Here is an 18,791-nt window from a genome sequence, read left to right on the forward strand (position 1 = left end):
CTCGAGCTACAAAGTGTGGGAACCAGTGATGTAGAGTTGTTTTAAGTGCATTTAGATAAGTGTCTCATCCTCAAGTAATGTAATTGTGTGGCAATGAAAAAAAGTTGTTTATGTTAGGAATAGAAACTGGATCATCTAGTGAGTTCACACCTAAGCCTCGAGCATAATAATAGTACAGTATATTGGGAACAAACGGTTGTTCCAAGAGAGTTACTAATGAGTGTAGATGATCTTAGCCATAGCAATCTTTAATGTTGCTATGGCCTTATCACAGACTATAACATGGATTGCATTGGATTCTATACTCAAATAATATAAAAATGACACACATAATACAGTAAACACAGACAATGCACACACACACACACACACACACACACACACACACACACAGTTCTGTCATTGTTTAACTCAATTGATAGCAGTTGAGATATTGCATTGACACATTAACCCAAAAAAGAATCACTCACTCTCAACACACACACCTCAGTGTGTGTGTTCACTAAATCGGGTTTAGGGAAATACCACATGTTGAAAACTTATCACAAGAAATCTTTGATAAAGACACACACCTAGGCACTCACACACACACACACACACACACACACACACACACACACACACACACACACACACACAGTTAAAGAAAAGAGAGAGAGGGGGATGAATAAAATAGGGAGAGGCCAAATTCCAATAACTTAAGTTAACAACTTAACTTCCACACTCGCGCCTCAGTCCCAACTCAAAGGGAGGCTGTGAGGATTAGATGCGAGTCTGGAGGAATCGATTAGGTTGGACCGCTACATTGCAATACTCAAATTGCTGCCTACTCACTCGCTCCTCCACCTGCATGTCATATATTGGATGCTGCTGTATTTGTCGCTTATATGAGCTGTTTGACAAGACATCCATTCTCCCAGACCCATGCACAAACAGACAGAATCGATAAATCGATAGATCGATAGATAGATCGATAGATCGATAGAGAGAGACACAGAGAGTGAGACAGAGAGAAACAGACAGAAGGAGAACATACTGTACTGCGGAATGTAGGCAATGTTTGGGAGGTTCCCGCGAAGCCCCAGGGGTGTGCGTGTGCGTGTGTGTTGTAATGACTCTCAAGAGCGTACAGGTGCAGTTCTCTCTGTGACCCTCTCTCCTTGTAATCAAAGAATGGTGTGTGTGTGTGTGTGTGTGTGTGTGTGTGTGTGTGTGTGTGTGTGTGTGTGTGTGTGTGTGTGTGTGTGTGTGTGTGTGTGTGTGTGTGTGTGTGTGTGTGTGTGTGTGTGTGTGTGTGTGTGTGCGTGCGCGTGCGTGTGTGAGAAGGCTGACAGTCAGCCAGAAAGAGGTACAGATGTACTGATAATGTGTTACATACAATGATTTGACTCTGTAAGAATGTTTCTTAACTAATTCAATGGCAGACAGATAGAGAGAGAGAGACTGTGTGTGCATGAGTCTGCAGCAAATGTTCAATGGGTGTGGTTGCAGCAGAGCTGTGTGAACCTTAAATGAACCGAGGTACTGCCCCCTGCCGAGCCCTACCCAAACCCCCAGGCAGATCAGGAGTGACTGAAAGGTCTCTGCTCAACAGACATTATGCAACGTACTGTAGGGCCTAATCGAAACCAATGTATAGAACCAATCCAGGTTAATGGATTGAATCAAGAAGCAGGTTTTTCAACACATTTATAGAGAAGCACCTGCAGGAACACGCACGTCACGCAGAAACATATGCACACATGTGTAATAACACACATGCTGAAAGGCAGAAGCATGCACATGCACGCGCTTTGTCTCGAACACACACAGTTGTAAATAACGGTGGTTGATGATCCACTGACATGACACCGCCACAAGGGTTAAAAGAACAGAGGACATCCAGATTTAGGAGCTTCACAATGCAAGAGAAGAGCTGGCAGTGTGTGACCAAAATAATGTGGTGAACACATCATGAATCACTGTGCATTCAAAGTAATGAGGCAAGAGCATGCTTTCATGCTCGGCATTAGTGTCTGACCGGCAGACACTAATGTTTGTATTTATCATAAGTGTGCCCTGCTCAAGACACCAGAAATTACAGCAATGTAGGAATGGCTTTATCTAATTCAAAAAGTACGGATAGAATCAGACTAGAACTTTACTCGAGAAAAGAAAATACAGAATATCCCTAGTAGGACTAGAAACAAGAAAAGAAATGACAAATGTGAAATGTTCAAAAAATATATATTAAAAACAACTCTAGCCATCCACAGCTGCTATGGTACTCCATTGTTCAAACTTTCCATCGTTCCTGTGGATATTTACTGACTGACTGATGGACTGGCTGTCGATAATAACGTCGATTCAGCCCAACTAATGGAAATACACTTAATTCACATTGTGTAAGAAGCCTTTAGTGTCCATGGCCACTTATTTCTCCTTAATGGAAACACAAAATCCATAAATCTAAACCAAGCTCATTCAACTGATGCAACAATACACCATATTAATATTGACAAAAATTTTTAGGACACAGGGCTCTTGTCCGGGTTAGAAGTCGGTTATTGTATCCCGTTAGCACGCAGCACCATGTACAAAGTGATGTGTTGAGGGCAATGCGTTGCTCTTTATCGATAGACAGATCTGAGTGGTACAAAGAGACAGAGAGAGGAGAGGAGAGGAGACTTATGTTCTGGGATGTAACACTCTGACAACTAAATTCTTTTAGGGTTATACACAGCAATAACAACAGTCATTCATATCCATCTAAAAATTGATGAAATGGTTTAACGTTTGTTTGATAACGGGTCATGGAGCAGTGTCTGTCTGTCTATCAGCTTGTCTGTCCTCTCTGTAAGACCACAAACAGGCTGCTAATTGCGTAAGTAAGAGCTAACACATGCACAAATACAAAAGATGGATGAACATACAGCAGATGCTCTTATCCAGAGCTACTTACAAGTGCAAAATCAGATTTTTTGTAATTGCATGATTTGCCATGCACACGCGTACTCTCACATACAATGTCATCAAATTTTCACATTGGTGTAAATCTTGTGCTCCGGACGCAACAGCATCAGATCACACTGACGTTACTCTGGCTAAAATAGTCTGACGTAAGCACAAAATATAGACATGCCTGTTATGTGAGGCCGGTGCCATTTGCTGAAAATGGGTGTGTTCCATATACAGTCTAGACTCTACTGTAATAAGACAGCCAGTATACATGTACAAAACATGAATATTTGCAAGCCTCAGAGAGCATTATGTGTTGCATAATCAGCCTGTGCTGCGTTTGTCGTTGTGCTTGCAGGTGAATGTATATGTATTACATAATTTCTGTGCTGAAAATACATGCAAAGTAATAACACGGTATGAGCCTGTAACAGCGTGTGAAACATAAGACTTGTTCAAGTGTCAAACAGTGAACGTTCAAAGACATATGAACATTCCGTTTCCTGAATACCAAATAAAAAAAAACTTGCTGCTTAGCTGTTAGCTTAATCATAATGGCCAGTAGTTAATGTTATGAAAAAACATAAGGTTTGTATATCCCCATTTCACATTTATAAAGGCAGCTATCATGCAGTTTGCAACATTGTAACACGGTGGCTGCCTTAAGTACCATACCCATCAAAAAACAGAAGCACACATGGATAATGGTGGCCGTATCCTTCTATAATTCTAGTAACCTGACGGTGGGTGGGTGGGTGGATGGATGGAGTCCTGGGTCTCCGATCAAACTGCGCATGCGTCGTTGCCAGGTTTCGCGAGAGAAACAAGCAACGAGGTCTATGAAAACGAGGCCAAACCAAACGAACCCTATACCACCAACATTGGCCCTACAGCGCTTACAGTACGCCGACATGGCAACACCGAGACCCCGCCCACTCTCTGACTGTCTACAATTCTTTCTGTGGAAAGTAAACACACCAGACGGCCCCGGGCCGGTTGCGTAACATGCCTACGCCATTCTCCGTGCTGATATATATACGCCCGTGGAGAGGGGTGACCGCGGGCCGGGGGGGGGGGACGCTCGGGGGACGCTCGGGGGAGAAACCGTGCGACAGGACGTGCATTAACCCCAAATTTGCAACTGGGTAGCGTTAGCATGCGCCTAACACTAACACTAATGTTAACCACCGCTGCTGTCGTCACTCAAACGGCTACGTTAAACATCTTATCAACAACCTGTATGAACGTTAGTGTGGTCAATGTCATCAATGCTAACTAATTAGCCCGTTGAACAGTGTTATTTTGGTGACTTTTGTGACTTTCTGTGATACAATGTCACGATGTAGCCTCTCAGAGTGTTATGTCACACCGACTGAATAGACTGAATAGCTTAGCACTTCCAGTCGTTCCTTCACAATAAAGGTTGCAACAAACTGAAAACAGCAGATTATCAGGCTCACAACGCGTCGCCATGCGTTGTGGAAATAGCTGATCTACAAGCTCACAACGCCTCGCGATGCGTTGTGAAAATAGGGAGATGGAGAGAGAGCGAGAGGGACGTAGAGAATACTCAAATACCTTGAGTAAAAATACTTCACAGTACTCAAAATGAGTAAAAAAACTTAAAAGTACTGAAAATGAGTAAAAATACTTCAAAGTTGAAAAAAAGAGTAAAAATACTTAAAGCTTGATAAAAACACTACAAATACCTAAAAGTTGAGAAAAACAGTAAAAATACTTAAAAATAGGGGGGCGCCACGACGGGGCGCGCGCGGGGGAGAAACCGCGCGACAGGACGTGCATTAACCCCAACTTTGCAACTACTTTCGCCTGCGCCCTTCACCGGGTATGGTCTAGTATATAATAATGTGACCAATGGTTTTGGCTAGTCTCTCTCCAAGCAACAGAGAGCTTGGATGAAAACAAAGGAAGGGAGTCTCTCTGTTACATTTCCAACGTATATGCACTGTTATGTAATATGTCATAGCTGTTGTGCACTCATAGTGCATAATGAAGTGCATGCCATCAGCACATGAATAATACAACAACCTGGATGGGATATACAAGCTTGGCTGTGGGAGTGTGGGACTGGGAAAAGTACTGATAAAATTAGATGCTTTCCTTTAGCCTGTCGGTGTCACCATCAGGGGGGTGTGTGTGTGTGTGTGTGCGCGCGCACGAAAAGTACATAGTGTAGAACCATGCTTTCTATGTGCACAGACCTCTAGTGTGTGCACGTTTTTTTTTTTTGAGTGCGTGCGTTCGTGCGCTCACAAAGTACACAGACACGTGCATGTGCACCCCTACAGTACACGCCCATATGTCAGTAGGCTATGTGTGCATGCTTCTGTACGTGTGTGTGAAAAGTACACAGAGCCCTGCTCTGCACTGCTAGTCAGTGATGATGTAAAACCTGACAGCCTGACTGATGGGGGGAGAGGGGAGAGGTGACAGGGGAGAGGAGAGGGCGAAAAGTGTGCTCCTCGTAGTGCAGATCCCCTTCAGGCTGGGTTGCCTATCCAGAAAAATTTGGAAAGGTAGTCATAGCCAATTGGAATGGAAAAACCTGACTGATACTGTGTGTGATACATCTCCAGAGATAATATTTAGGTGTAGCAAAAAGCGTGTTTTGAAGAAAACGTGAAATGGCGGAAAATCTAGTCAGACTAGTGGCACAGGGGCCAAGGCCTATGGTATATGTGGAGTTGTGTCAAGATCCAAGGAATCGAGGGTGAAAAGATTTCGATTGTATGAAATGAGGTGGAGGTTCTTCCTTGGCCTACGTACTGGCAGTGTGTGTACAAAGTTTTACACCGATCAGTCCAACGGTGCCGGAGATTAGCTGCTCACAGGCACACATACAGACGGACGGCCTTGCTGAGACAAAAAGACAGTAAGAGAGAGAAAAGCAGACAGTGGAGAAGAGATAGAGAGGGGTGTAGAAGGACAGACAGGGAGATGAAAAAGCAGAGGAGAAAGTGGGGAGAGGTGGAGACTGGAGAGGACAGGACAGAGGAACAGAGGGGGTAGATGATGGAAGTTATAGTACAGTGGTTCTCAACCAGTGGTCCGGGGACCACCACTGGTCCTTGAGGGGGTTCCAGGTGGTCCCCAGCTAAATGATGGAGAGTTGGTAACCAAATGGACCCTTATAGATCTTTAAATTATTGTTAAACATCTGCATTACTTAATTCAATAATTGTTATTTTGATCAACATTGGCCTGTTATCTCTATGGCACCAACATCAATACACATGGAGTTGTGGACACAATCGTATCCAGCGATAACAAAATATTCTAAGTTTTGGGTCTGAGAGGCTAAATCTCATCAAATGGTGGTCTGTCTCAAATGCTGAATAAATAATGGACCTTGATATGAAAAGGGTTGAAAACCACTGCTATAGTATATTGATTGACTGGGAGGAGAGATGAAATAGAAGAGGCAGGAAGGAGTCTCACAGGAAACGGCACAGAGGTTAATGATGGTGAATGATGACAGGATTTGGAGATGGAGAGAAATAGAGAGAGAGAGCCCAGGGAGGATGAGAGGAGAGCAGCTTATCGTTTGAGCTGACATGATCATAGTGTTGCTCACTGTGGCCGTTCAGCCGTGTCCTTGCCCTGTGTGTGCATGCGTGGACATTAGGGACAAAATTGGTGTCGCTTATTTGATTTCACTGCAGTTAAATAAGGTTAGGTTAGCTATCGTCGTTACATTATTTATTTTTTTGCCTTATTGTCAACATAGCCTACTTAAAGTCTAGGGCTCCTTCAATATTAAAGTGATATTTCTCAATGTTGAATAGGGCTTGATATCCATTAACCAATAGACCAAAGCCAATTAATATAGTTTGTTAATTCCCCGTCTGGTAGAAATTCAAGTAGCTTAGGAATTCTTTCCAGGCCAATTACCCACCAAATAGAAACAGCAGTTATGGGATCATGTTCCTCCTCTTGGCTTGCTTTACCGTTTTGTTTTTCAGCACCAATTAAAATTACCCCCCCGTCTATTACCCCCCCCCCCCGTGCACACATGGCATGCAAAACACAATGCACAAGAAAAGCTTGTACAATTTAAAGTGCTGACTGTCACAGGCAATGTGCGCTCTGGGGAGATGTTCAGAGCTGGTATGTTTGTTGTGTTGTAATTGTAAGGTCATAGGTCTAGGCATTTGGTTTGTTATGAGTTTGCTTTTATAAATGTATCAAAGTAAAAAATAAAAACCTAACTGGCATAAGGCCTGATGATTCTCTCCTAAAGATCACAATACGAGACAAACGGCCAATAAAGCTGCAAACATTTTTATAAAGAATAGCACTGCTTCATCAGTCCTGATGTATAAGCTGTCAGTCTTCAATTAGGCTGCATGTGCAGGTGCATGCAGGCCAACTGCATAAACTCCTATTTAATGCAATACTTCACTGCATGTCGTAAGAATTGAACATAAAACATAACTTCAACTAAAAGCAGAGTCGGACAGACATAATCTTAGGATCAGAATCTAAATCTAATACTGTAAGCTTCAGAGCTCCAAAGTAAACCATTCGTCTCAGTTCAAAAATGTGTTTCACATACTTCCAGGTATGATCCATCTTCCCGAAACAAATAAGCTCACATATCCCGGAAGTCATAGACTCCATTGTTGTCCAAAGTATTATTAAAACAAGTCCCAGAGCTCTACTGTTGTAGTACGGTAATTGATAACTGCGATGAACACAGGCATTGTAATTTTTACTGGAACAAATATTTTTTTCAAAATGCAAAAGCTATCATCATCATTTTTGCCCACTGCACAATTGGCCAGCAATGAATTAATTTTGGATGGCTCTGGGATTTGTTTTAACAGTATTTTGTACAACAATGCCAGTTCTATGACTTCTGGATCTTGTTTTGTCACGAAGGACCATAGTTATATAAATAAAATTATCCTTTACAGTTAGGTTAGGGAGATTAGGGAAAGTCAATGCAATGTCCTCCAAAGGTAGCAAAGCAAACTTAAGTGTGTGTATGTGTGTGAAAGAGAGAGAGAGAGAGAGAGAGAGAGAGAAAAGGGGCAATGGGCACCTGATCATCTCCATGTTAAAAACCACCCCGTCTTTGATGTTTAGCTCTATTCACAGAGCAGACTCTGATTAACGCTATGTGCCTGTGTGTGTGTGTGTGTGTGTGTGTGTGTGTGTGTGTGTGTGTGTGTGTGTGTGTGTGTGTGTGTGTCTTGGTAGAACCCACAGTGGGCCTGTGTAAGGACCCAGTGAAAGGACCAGTGTTTGGGTGTGTGTGTGTGTGTGTGTGTGTGTGTGTGTGTGTGTGTGTGTGTGTGTGTGTGTGTGTGTGTGTGTGTGTGTGTGTGTGTGTGTGTGTGTGTGTGTGTGTGTGCGTGCGTGCGTGCGTGCGTGCGTGCGTGCGTGCGTGCGTGCGTGCGTGCGTGCGTGCGTGCGTGCGTGCGTGCGTGCGTGCGTGCGTGCGTGCGTGCGTGCGTGTGTGTTGAGTGAGTGAGTGAGTTTGCAAGTGCTCATGTGCACTGACACAATGTGACAGAGAGAACGCTGTGTCCTCCTGTCGTAATAGAATTATACAGAACTCTAAGGACATGTCTGTGTAATTCAAACCTTGCTGTGGACCATTAGACTACATTTACACAGATGGAGAGAGAGACAGACAGACAGAGACCTCATGCAGTCTCTCTGCCACGCACCCTCCCTACACCTCTCCTCCTATCTCTCCCTTTCTCTAATTCTGTCTGTCTGACTGTCTCTCCGTCAGTCTCTCCGTCAGTGTGTGTGTGCGCGCGGTTGGGGTTTGAAAGGACAGAGCTACAGTGACTGAATGAATGTGCACCCGCCTACAGACTCGCTCCAACACACACACATGCATGCATACACAGACAGACACCCACACACATACCGATATAGAGAGACATTTGCTCACGCAAGCATGCAAGCGCACACACAGACAGACAGACACACACCAACTATTTGTTCGGGAACTATGTGCCTTTGTTGCAGTCGCGTTTAACACATCGCAATGGAACGTACAAACACACACAGACACAAGCACACACACACACACATACACACAAAGGCTAACTCAAATCCCAAAACATACAGCTACACACAGGTAGCAGACATGCTCTAAAAACTCTCACTGGAACACCACTCAAAATCATCTATTTTTGTAAGAATGATTTGTATGGATCATTCATTGTTTAGTAACAGCACAGAGCACAGCAGTCAATGTATTTCTTTTTGACTTAATTGTCAATCCATCAAGCTTCATTGGTAGGTTTGTGCCATTAGAGGTAAACACATGTCAATGAACGTATCTACAGATGTTGCTGCCACTATATTAATGTTTACAAGCACACACACCGACGAAATGCCTCCGCCCAGATTAGGAAGGACCACCCTCGCTGCTTCACATTGGTTCTGCAATTGCAGAACCTGGTTTCTATTTACGGCTCAGTGCTCAGACCCGGTCTAGTGCCCAACGACTGTATCCGGTAAACACGCATACTGTACATGCACGCATACAGACCATTTCTGTATCCTCTCTAAACCCCATCATTAGCAAAGTGGACACACAGTCACACACACACACAGAAAAACAACAAAAACATAAATCGAACCTTGGAATTGAGATCTGCCAATGCCAATACTACGATCCATGAGAAAATATTTTAATGTTCAATGGCAGCCCTACCTTCTATTTATGTATTTAACATTGTATCTCTAGATGAATCTATGCATTATACAGTACATGTATTGATTGATTGATTGATTGAATACTTTATTAACAGTTTGCAAAAAAACTAGGCACGGTTGGCACAGATTTATATAAAAGAATGCTAAAAGGATGACCCAGATAAGCCCTCGGGGCTCGCTTCCATTTAGGTCCTGTGTATTCAATTCATCGAGACATTTAAAGACAAAATATGCAAAAAACATCATATGAAAGAAAGATATGTACAGTAGACAGTTGAGGGGGGGCAGGGGTCATTTCCGGTTCCCCCTTGGCGAGGTTCCAGGGAATCCCCAGCAAAATGTGTTAATATAGCGTCACAATCATTTTAACGGCTTTAGCCTTTTATACTTTGGCTATCCAAAAATAGCAGATATACAAGCTCATAGCGCGGCACCGAGTGCCGTGCTATGAGCTTGTATATCTGCTATTTTTGAAAAATCTTGAACATTTTTGCAAATCTTTGAAAATAATATTTTTTAAAGCGAACATTTGTAACTCAAATCTTTGCGTCTGGGGGTCCCTGGAACAATATTTTTGAGATGGGGGTCCGCGGCCAAATACATACTTTTGGGGGTCCTTGACATGAGAAAGTTTGAGAACCACCACTGAGAACCATCTTTCCAGTTAGCTGGACAGGATGGACAGCTATCCATCCATCCATCTGTACCTCCATCACAGTGAGTCACTGTGTATGACTGGCAACAGTAAAACGGTACAGCTGACACCAGGTCAGCTGCTGCAGCGGAGAGGAAGGGGGATTACTGTGAGCGCCTCAATCTGTACAACTCAAGAGTCCATTCTACCTCTCTCTCTCTCTCTCACACACACACACACACACACACACACACACACACACACACACACACACACACACACACACACACACACACACACACACACACACACACACACACACACACACACACACACACACACACACACACACACACACACACACACACACACACACACACACTCTATCCCTACATCAGTTCATTCAATCCCCCGCTGTCACGCTATTATATCTCAAGCTCCACCATTCTAAACATGACCCGGCCAAACACACAGATTTACACACATGTTACATAATGCTTCTATATGTAGGGCTGATATTTCTTTCACATCATGTGGACGTTTGAAGCTTCTGGAGCTAAATTCGACTTTAATTTGAACGTTCGACGGGTGGGGGTGGGGGGGGATTACTAAATCGGGGGAATTAATGAGTCTGGGAGCTCAAGCTGCATTGCTCACTTGGCTTGTGTGGCTACTCTAAACTGTTAACAGCCGCCAAAATAAACAAAAAATAAAAACAATTAGTTGCAGCCTCAGATTATTATATAGAGATGTATAATTATGCATAACATGACAATAGCTTTTAAGTGAGTGAGAAGCGAGTTTGAGTGATTGTTTATAGTGAAGGTGGATTCTAACAGGCATAGGTTATTGGTAATATGAAAACAGCAGCAGTATGTATTTAAGTCAATACGGTCAGGGAAGTTGAGTACATGGAACATGTATAATGGTTGATGAAAACAAAAGTCCCTTTCAACAGTAAAGCACTCCTTGCCTTTTATCTACTTGAAGGAGAAAGCTGGTGTGTGTGTCAAAAGCAAACTATTTTGATTAAGTACAGTTTAGAAGCTTTGTATCCATGTAGGAGTCTTCAGTCTTGTGTGTTTGGCTAGGAGCTAATAGCGGCTGTAAGGGAGTTACCTTACATGTTGAACGATGACCTCATCGACCTGGCTTCAACCCAATCATTAAAATGCATAATTTATGGATGTGGAAACGGCAACCTGGAGTCTGTGAGGCAGGAGGCTTTCTTCTCAAGGCTGCCGAGCAAAAGGAGTGAACTTCACCCTCCCGGAACTGCCTGGAAACGCCACCGCTGAAACATTGCTCTGTGATTTGACACAGCCATTGATACTGAGTAAGCATAATCCGAGCTGGCCATAACATCCACATAGCAAGCCCAAACAGCAGCACAATAATGCTGAGCTGTTCGATGGTGAACAAATGCAAATTCAATCTGTGTTCTAACTTGATGCCAGGAGTTCAGGATTTAGACAGAAACTATTTGCAGAGGCCATGTCAGGCCTGACTTTCTAACGTTCTCTAACTGCGTTAACAACAGTAGAGCATCTGCCAACAGCTCTGTTGGCTGCCTCTAACAAGGACACAGAGGGAGAGGGGGAGAGGAGACAATTTTGTCCCATTGTGCAGGACATTAGGGACTATTATTAGTAGTACTATTGATAATCTTAATATACATGTATTATTAGGCACTTTTAAACCGGAACAGAAAGTCAAAGCTGTGCTGGTCAGCAGCCATATCGATTCTACAGTAAAAAAAAGATGTGATGCATTATAGATCTTCTGTTGGTAAAATGGGTGTGATGCCTGGCCATCAGCACTGCAGTACAAGAGCTAAAGAGCTCTGCTACGACAAATATTGATCTTTCCTCTCAGCTCAAATTCTAAATGCAGTAGATTCAAAATTCAAGATCCATCGCTGCAACACAGAAATTCATATTTTTCAGGAATTAGAATTAGAATTAAAAACGAGGGAATTAAAACAAAAAGAAAAAAGTCAAAGCATTTTATTTTTGGAGATTCCCCCAGAGTGACTGCCAACTTGAAGGCGTATCTCCCCCCTCAAAAGTTGTTTGTGGTCCTTTACTGGGAGTAGACCAAACAGCAGGCAGAGAGCAGCATTGTTTGGGGAACACAAGAGGAAATGGATGATGGATTTTCTGTGCTTCCTGGATCCTTGACTGAGGAGTCTGCAGTGAGTGAACTAAAGCAGTGGTTCTCAAAGTGGGGTACGGGGACCCCTAGGGGTCCTTAAGGGGGTTCCAGGGGGTCCTGAGCCAAATGTGTTACTATAGCATCAAAATCAGTTTAACCACTGTAACCCTATATACATCAGCTATTTGAAAATAGACGATCTACAAGCTCACATTATGTAAATGTTTCAAAAGAAATCTAGAATGAAAATAAATAAAATTGGAATCTTTTTTGAAACATTTTGTTGACACAAATCTTGTACGGGGATCCCCGTCACAAAATATTTCAGATGGGGGTTCGCAGCCAAATACATATTCATGTGGGGGTCCTTGAGATGAAAACGTTTGAGAACCACTGACTTAACGCATTGACATTCTAGAGTCTTCTGACTCCAGCATCTAAGCTGCTCTTCAATGAAGGTGAACAGTATGGACCAGTTGTCCTGCCTGCCCGACCAAACCCGTTTGGGTTAAGGTTGTTGATTAACACAATAAACACATATTATTTTGAGTTGGGTCGGTAGGTCATTAGAATTTTCTATTTTATTTACCTGATCCGCACAATGCGTGCATCACTTATATACACTGTGTGTATGTGCGTGTGCGTGTGAGTGTAAATGAGGGGAAATGAGATCAGAGCAGATTACGGAAAAGGAGAGGCAACATGCTCATAAAGTGGAAGGGAGGAGAGGACATAGGATGAGGGGAGGGTGAAGGAGTGTGTTTGTGTGTGTGTGTGTGTGTGTGTGTGTGTGTGTGTGTGTGTGTGTGTGTGTGTGTGTGTGTGTGTGTGTGTGTGTGAGTGTGTGTGTGGGTGTGGTTCCAGTCAGTTGTTGTGTCCACACACTAAGAAGAGTGAGGGTCTACTTCTAAAAGAGTGTGCTTACTTACTGCTTTTTTTATCCATCTCTCTTTCCCTCCTTCCTTCGTGGCTCAAATTATTTTCATTTTATTTATTATAATAAATCAATGAATAAATGTTTACAATTGACACACCATGGTGTCAACAGGAGATGATACTATCAGTTCTGCATAGGAAATAGGAGATGATACTATCAGTTCTGCTTCTGCATAGGCTTAAGAAACACAATAGGCTTAGTCCTCCTTGCTACCTGCTCAGTCACCTGTCCCAGTAGCCATACAAATCTGTCCAGTTAGCTCAGCTGTTATTAATCATCCAATCAGCATTTACCCTGCTGTACTTCTCCTACCCTGTAACTCTCCTAACTACTGTGCTGCCTCTGGCATCTGAATTTCCCCCGCGGGAAATAAAGTAGCCTGGTTTACCAGGCTATCAATAAAGGCGAACCTGGGAAGCAGAAGGTCCCAGGTTCGATTATTATTTGGAACCTGAGAGGAACAAATTCTCCTGACTGGTATTTTTGTTTTGTTTTTATCTGCCCAACCCATAAGCCTTTTCTCTACACAGGGTTAGATAGTATAGATTTAGAATAAGATGCTGGATGAAGATAGGTCATTCTAGTCCAAGTATGTCTCCTGTCTGCATTTATTCATTCGTTCGTTCGTCTATTCATTCATTATTATGCATCTTTTGTAGGGCAGGAAAAACAGAAGTAAGTCATTCATAACGTTCAGTCAATTGTGTGCATCCTCCATTGTTCTCTATCTGTTCACTTACATTCCAGGACAAACCCCAACACATTCCACAACGTCAGTGATCTAGTGCTCTCTGAAGAAGCACATTCCTAAAATCGTCTTCTCACTTCCCTAAGCTTGTGGAGTCCTGGAAAGGACTGGTTATGAATCCCTCCCCTCCCGACTGACTCATAGATTTTGACCACTGAGAAACAGTGGTGTAAAGTAACTAAGTACATTTACTCAAGTACTGCACTTAAGTACACTTTTGAGGATTTTTTACTTTACTGGAGTATTTCATTATCACTCATGTTCAATACTTTTACTTCTACTCCACTACATCTCAGAGGTATAAGTTTAAGTAATAAATGTGAGTACTATTTCCACCACTGCTGAGAAATGATAACACTTATTTAAGAAGGGGAATAACACTTGGTCAAATTTGTTCCTATACTTCCTGCAGACAAGGACATCTTGGTCTAGAGCTGTGAAGGTCATGTTATTAATTCTCTCCCAATGCTAGAGGAAAGACATTAGGGGCTTGTCTGTGATGAAGCACTGCAGTACTGTAGTGTAAATCAATGGAATACATCAACAGTTTGGTGACTAAGCACTTTGATCAATCCATGCTTGTGCGGTAGGAAGGCTGGTAGGTGGGTTTCAACCCTGTGGATTCTGAATTTTGTGTGAGACGTTATGTGAAGATATCTTTTCGTACCGTCCAACAAGCATCATAGTGCAGCTTATGCCTACATGGCCAGGGTGCACTGACATGAGAATTGCTCCTACTGTACAAAATCAAAAGATCTATTATCACTTTGACAGAGAGAGAGACAGAGAGAGAGAGACAGACAGACAGACAGAGACAGAGAGACATGCTCAAGTGCATTGGTATGCTGGGCATTTCAGTCAAAGTAAATGCCGTTTTACAGGAAATTGGGCCAAAATACATGGTTAAGTACTTGTACTCTTTGGCATCGGGGACTAACAATTAAAAAGTTGTCCCCACAGCCCCGCAGGGGCAGAGTACTAAACACAGCTACTCAACACTGGAAAAGCCAGCATGGCTCGCTCTCTATTTATTGCAGTGCAGGATTCTATTGGCAAACAGCTAGTCAAAGTTGAGTGGGCGTAGTCATAATCGGCCAGGAAATAGGGTGAAGGGCAAAACGCAAAGTGTTAATTTACCTCAGAGAGTGTAATTATAATTTTTAACACAGGTCCATTTTAACACTCTGGATTTTACCATGCATCACTGCACCAATACTACGTCAGAACAATTTGAAGGAGACGGGTTAATGCTTTTAGAAGAGGTAGGAAAACTCGGTGCCTGTAATTGGAAAGATCTGGTCTATATAATGGCTGCAGTTGTATTTCGACTTTCTGGAACGTGGCAGCAATGGTGCCTGAAATGCCGGCCAAAGACATACCTTTCAAAATCCTTATGAACACTGCATATCAGCTCAAGAAGACAATGTTTCAACTAGTCAATCAGTCGTGGCACTACCAGGCACTCACAACTGGAAATAGACCTACGATTAAGATTCATAATTTGACAGTATCCTGCATGGTAAGACCAGAATGAATCAGACACACCTCTGATTCCTGCATCAGTAATCTGAGGATTGTGGTCGAATAATATGGACAGAGGGAGGGAGAGAGGGAGGGGGATATAGAGAGAGAATGAGAGAGAGAGAGAGAGAGAGAGAGAGAGAGAGTCCCTTCTAATAACAAAGATAATCCTCTTTTCTTTGCCATTCCTCTTATCATGTCTATACATTTCCATGGCAAAATACATTCAAATATTGTGGTGACAATGACAAAGGTGAGTGAAGTAAATTATTGTGTGCGCGTGCGTGTGTGCGTGCGTGCATCCAGAACAATCTGCACTTGTAATATCTGACAAAGCGAAAGTACAACTCAGGCTAGTAGAGTTTTCAAACCATTGGGGAAATGCAGGTGTCAGTAACAAGGTTTAAACACAGGAGGGCAGGGGCACAGTTAGGAGCAAAATAAAGTAGTTAAGCTTATACCATTAAGCTTAGGTTCTGGCACTAAATATCTGCAATGGGTCTCTGAAAGTAGTAATAATATGTAGTCTAAGGGGAAAACACATTATTTTGTGAAGGATGATAATAGTTCATGTTATGTAGTAGTAGTAACAACAACAACAATAACAATATCATTATATAAAATACTAAAAGCAAGTTTTCTACCACAATACAAAAGCATATATTCCCATATCAACATAAGCTTTCAATAATGATTAATAATCACATACATCATTAACCAGGAAGTATTCTGCCTGATAAGAGGATGCAATGCACAACACTATCAGCATCAATACTGCTGCAAATATATAGTAATAGCAATAGCAATAGCAGTACACAAGTAAAGCAAGGGTTAATCAGGTTGAATTACTTGAATAGTAAAATTGCCTCATAAATATTTATGGCCAGTGAACACCCTGTAATGCAGTAACTCATTGCAGTTTTGTTAAGACTTTACAAACAGGCCAGTAGAAAAGTAGCCATGAGACACCACCAGTGGTTGAGAAAGTACTACAATATTTTATTTCAATAAAGTATCAATACTGCAATGTAGAAATACTCTGTTACAAGTAAAAGTACAAACGTATTAGTATTAAAAAAATGCACTTGAAGTACCAAAAGTTTTCAAATAATTGTAGTGGAGTTAAAGTACAAAATTTGTCTCTGAGATGTAGTGGAGTAGAAGTAGAAGTACTGAAAATTAGGAATACTCCAGTAAAGTAAAAAAAAAAAAAACTCAAAATTGTACTTAAGTACAGTACTTGAGTAAATGTACTTAGTTACTTTACACCAGAGAGAGAGAGTCAGAGAGAGAGAGAGAAAGAGAGAGATACTTAGACTTGCATAACTTTGCCACTGCTGCTCCTGCGCTGCGCTGCGTGACAGAGCAACTCCTCCGTGTGCACAGTCACACACACTATCCACCCCTATGAGATCACTCATCCAAAATCAGCGTCATTTCACTGCCTTAAATCACGCCAAGCGAAGCGGCGGCCGCCGCAAAACGGCGCCGTATGTTGTCTATAAGAAAGATAAGAAACCCCAGTGTTTATGTTTCAAGTTGACTCACCGTTTGCTGAGTGTTTTCTAGGACAGTTTAGGTCGGGAATCTCCAAAGCGTCGCTGTCACCACACACTGATCCGCCCTCCCCGTACACTCTACGCTCTACACTGCAGTTCAGCGACCGCAAACTTGACGTTCCCACCTCCCCCATCCACCAACCGATTCCTCTCCTCCAATCAAATCCCGAGATTGGTGAGTGGCGGTGGATTTATCCAATCGTAGCCTCGCTTCACCGGGCTTTCCGCAGCACCTGTGGGAAGCCTGGTTTCTATTGTGAATTAGCCAGTGTAATCCGGTGTAGAGCCCGCCTACTGTGTCCGGTAATTTTGCAAGCACACATACATACAAGAAACGTTTCCGTTTCCGGTATAGACAAAGACCGGATCAGCAACTTGCAAAGTGACTTGATCCTAGTCTAATCCAATCGTAAAGCTGAATGGATACGCACGGACGGCGGTTCCAGCCAATCGTTGCACCCCGGTCACTCAGGCCCGCACACTGCGAAAACGCCCATTCAAGATTCCGAATCCGTGGAGTCACGATCCCATAGGCCGGAGGGACGGCACGGCGACCTGGTCCCACTGCAACTCAGTATGCTGCCATCTCACATGGTGTAAAGTAACTAGGTACATTTACTCAAGTACTGTGGTTAAGTGCAGTTTTGAGGTATTTTCACTTTACTGGAGTATTTCCAATTTTCAGTACTTTTACACGTACTACACTACATCTCAGAGGCAAATATTGTACTTTTACTCCACTAACTTGTTACTTTGTAGATTTGGATTATTATTACAAAACATACATTGACCTCTTCAACCATTTCGGCCCTTTGAAAATAGCAGATCTACAAGCTCAAAATGCGTCTCATCTTTTCAAAAGATTTTTATACATTTGAAAACATGAGGACTTTCTACTTTTGGTACTTTAAGTACATTTTGATACCAACCCTTTTGTACTTTTACTCTCAAGTAAATGTTGAATTCCGGACTTTTACTAGTTCTACTGAGTATTGATACTTTTACTTAAGTAAAACATTTGAGTACTTTTTCCACCACTGATTTCTTTAAAGAGTTAACAACAGAGCTGTTATCGCAGATAGCCAACTGATAGCTGTCATAATGTGTTTCCATTTTTTGTTTTTATTTTACCCTCTATTGTTTTACTCAAGGCACTTTGCCTTGTTGAAATGTGGTATAATGTGGTATATAAATGTGGTATGTTGGCTTTTATTGCCTTGCCTTGAGACACTGTCACTGTATTTGCTTCATGTCCATTTGCACAATGTTGCAAGTTGCCACCTAGAAAGTAATATATATATACATAAAGTAATAATATTGTATTTTATTTTATTATTCATCCACGTCATGTAGCATATTGTTCAGTCATTTAGCCATTTATTCTGTTCACAATGAATAGTAGTACTATTTCCACCACTGATAGTGACTATGACTAAGCTGTATGAATGAATGGATGGAGCTTTTGACTCGGTTGTTGCCTTCCAACTAACCAATCACAGCGTGACTGTCCCTTCGGGCCATGAGTTTACTTACCACTAATGTTGCCACGTCCGCTTATTATAAGCGACTTTGTGCTTGTTTTTCTGTGAAGTTGCTTGT

General features: G+C 42.3%; 1 protein-coding gene across 1 annotated transcript in view; it reads right to left on the bottom strand.

The window, feature by feature from the left end:
* Positions 1-17,273, bottom strand: part of LOC311039249 (uncharacterized protein) — a 134,246-nt gene extending 116,973 nt beyond the window's left edge. Inside the window, exon 1 of the mRNA XM_084048969.1 lies at positions 17,182-17,273. The gene's annotated coding sequence lies outside the window, so the exon portion shown is untranslated. The remainder of the gene's footprint in view (positions 1-17,181) is intronic.
* Between the last annotated feature and the right edge of the window lie 1,518 nt (positions 17,274-18,791).

Source organism: Gymnoscopelus microlampas (genome assembly GCF_963454915.1).
Source record: "Gymnoscopelus microlampas genome assembly, chromosome: 22".
Lineage (NCBI taxonomy): Eukaryota > Metazoa > Chordata > Actinopteri > Myctophiformes > Myctophidae > Gymnoscopelus > Gymnoscopelus microlampas.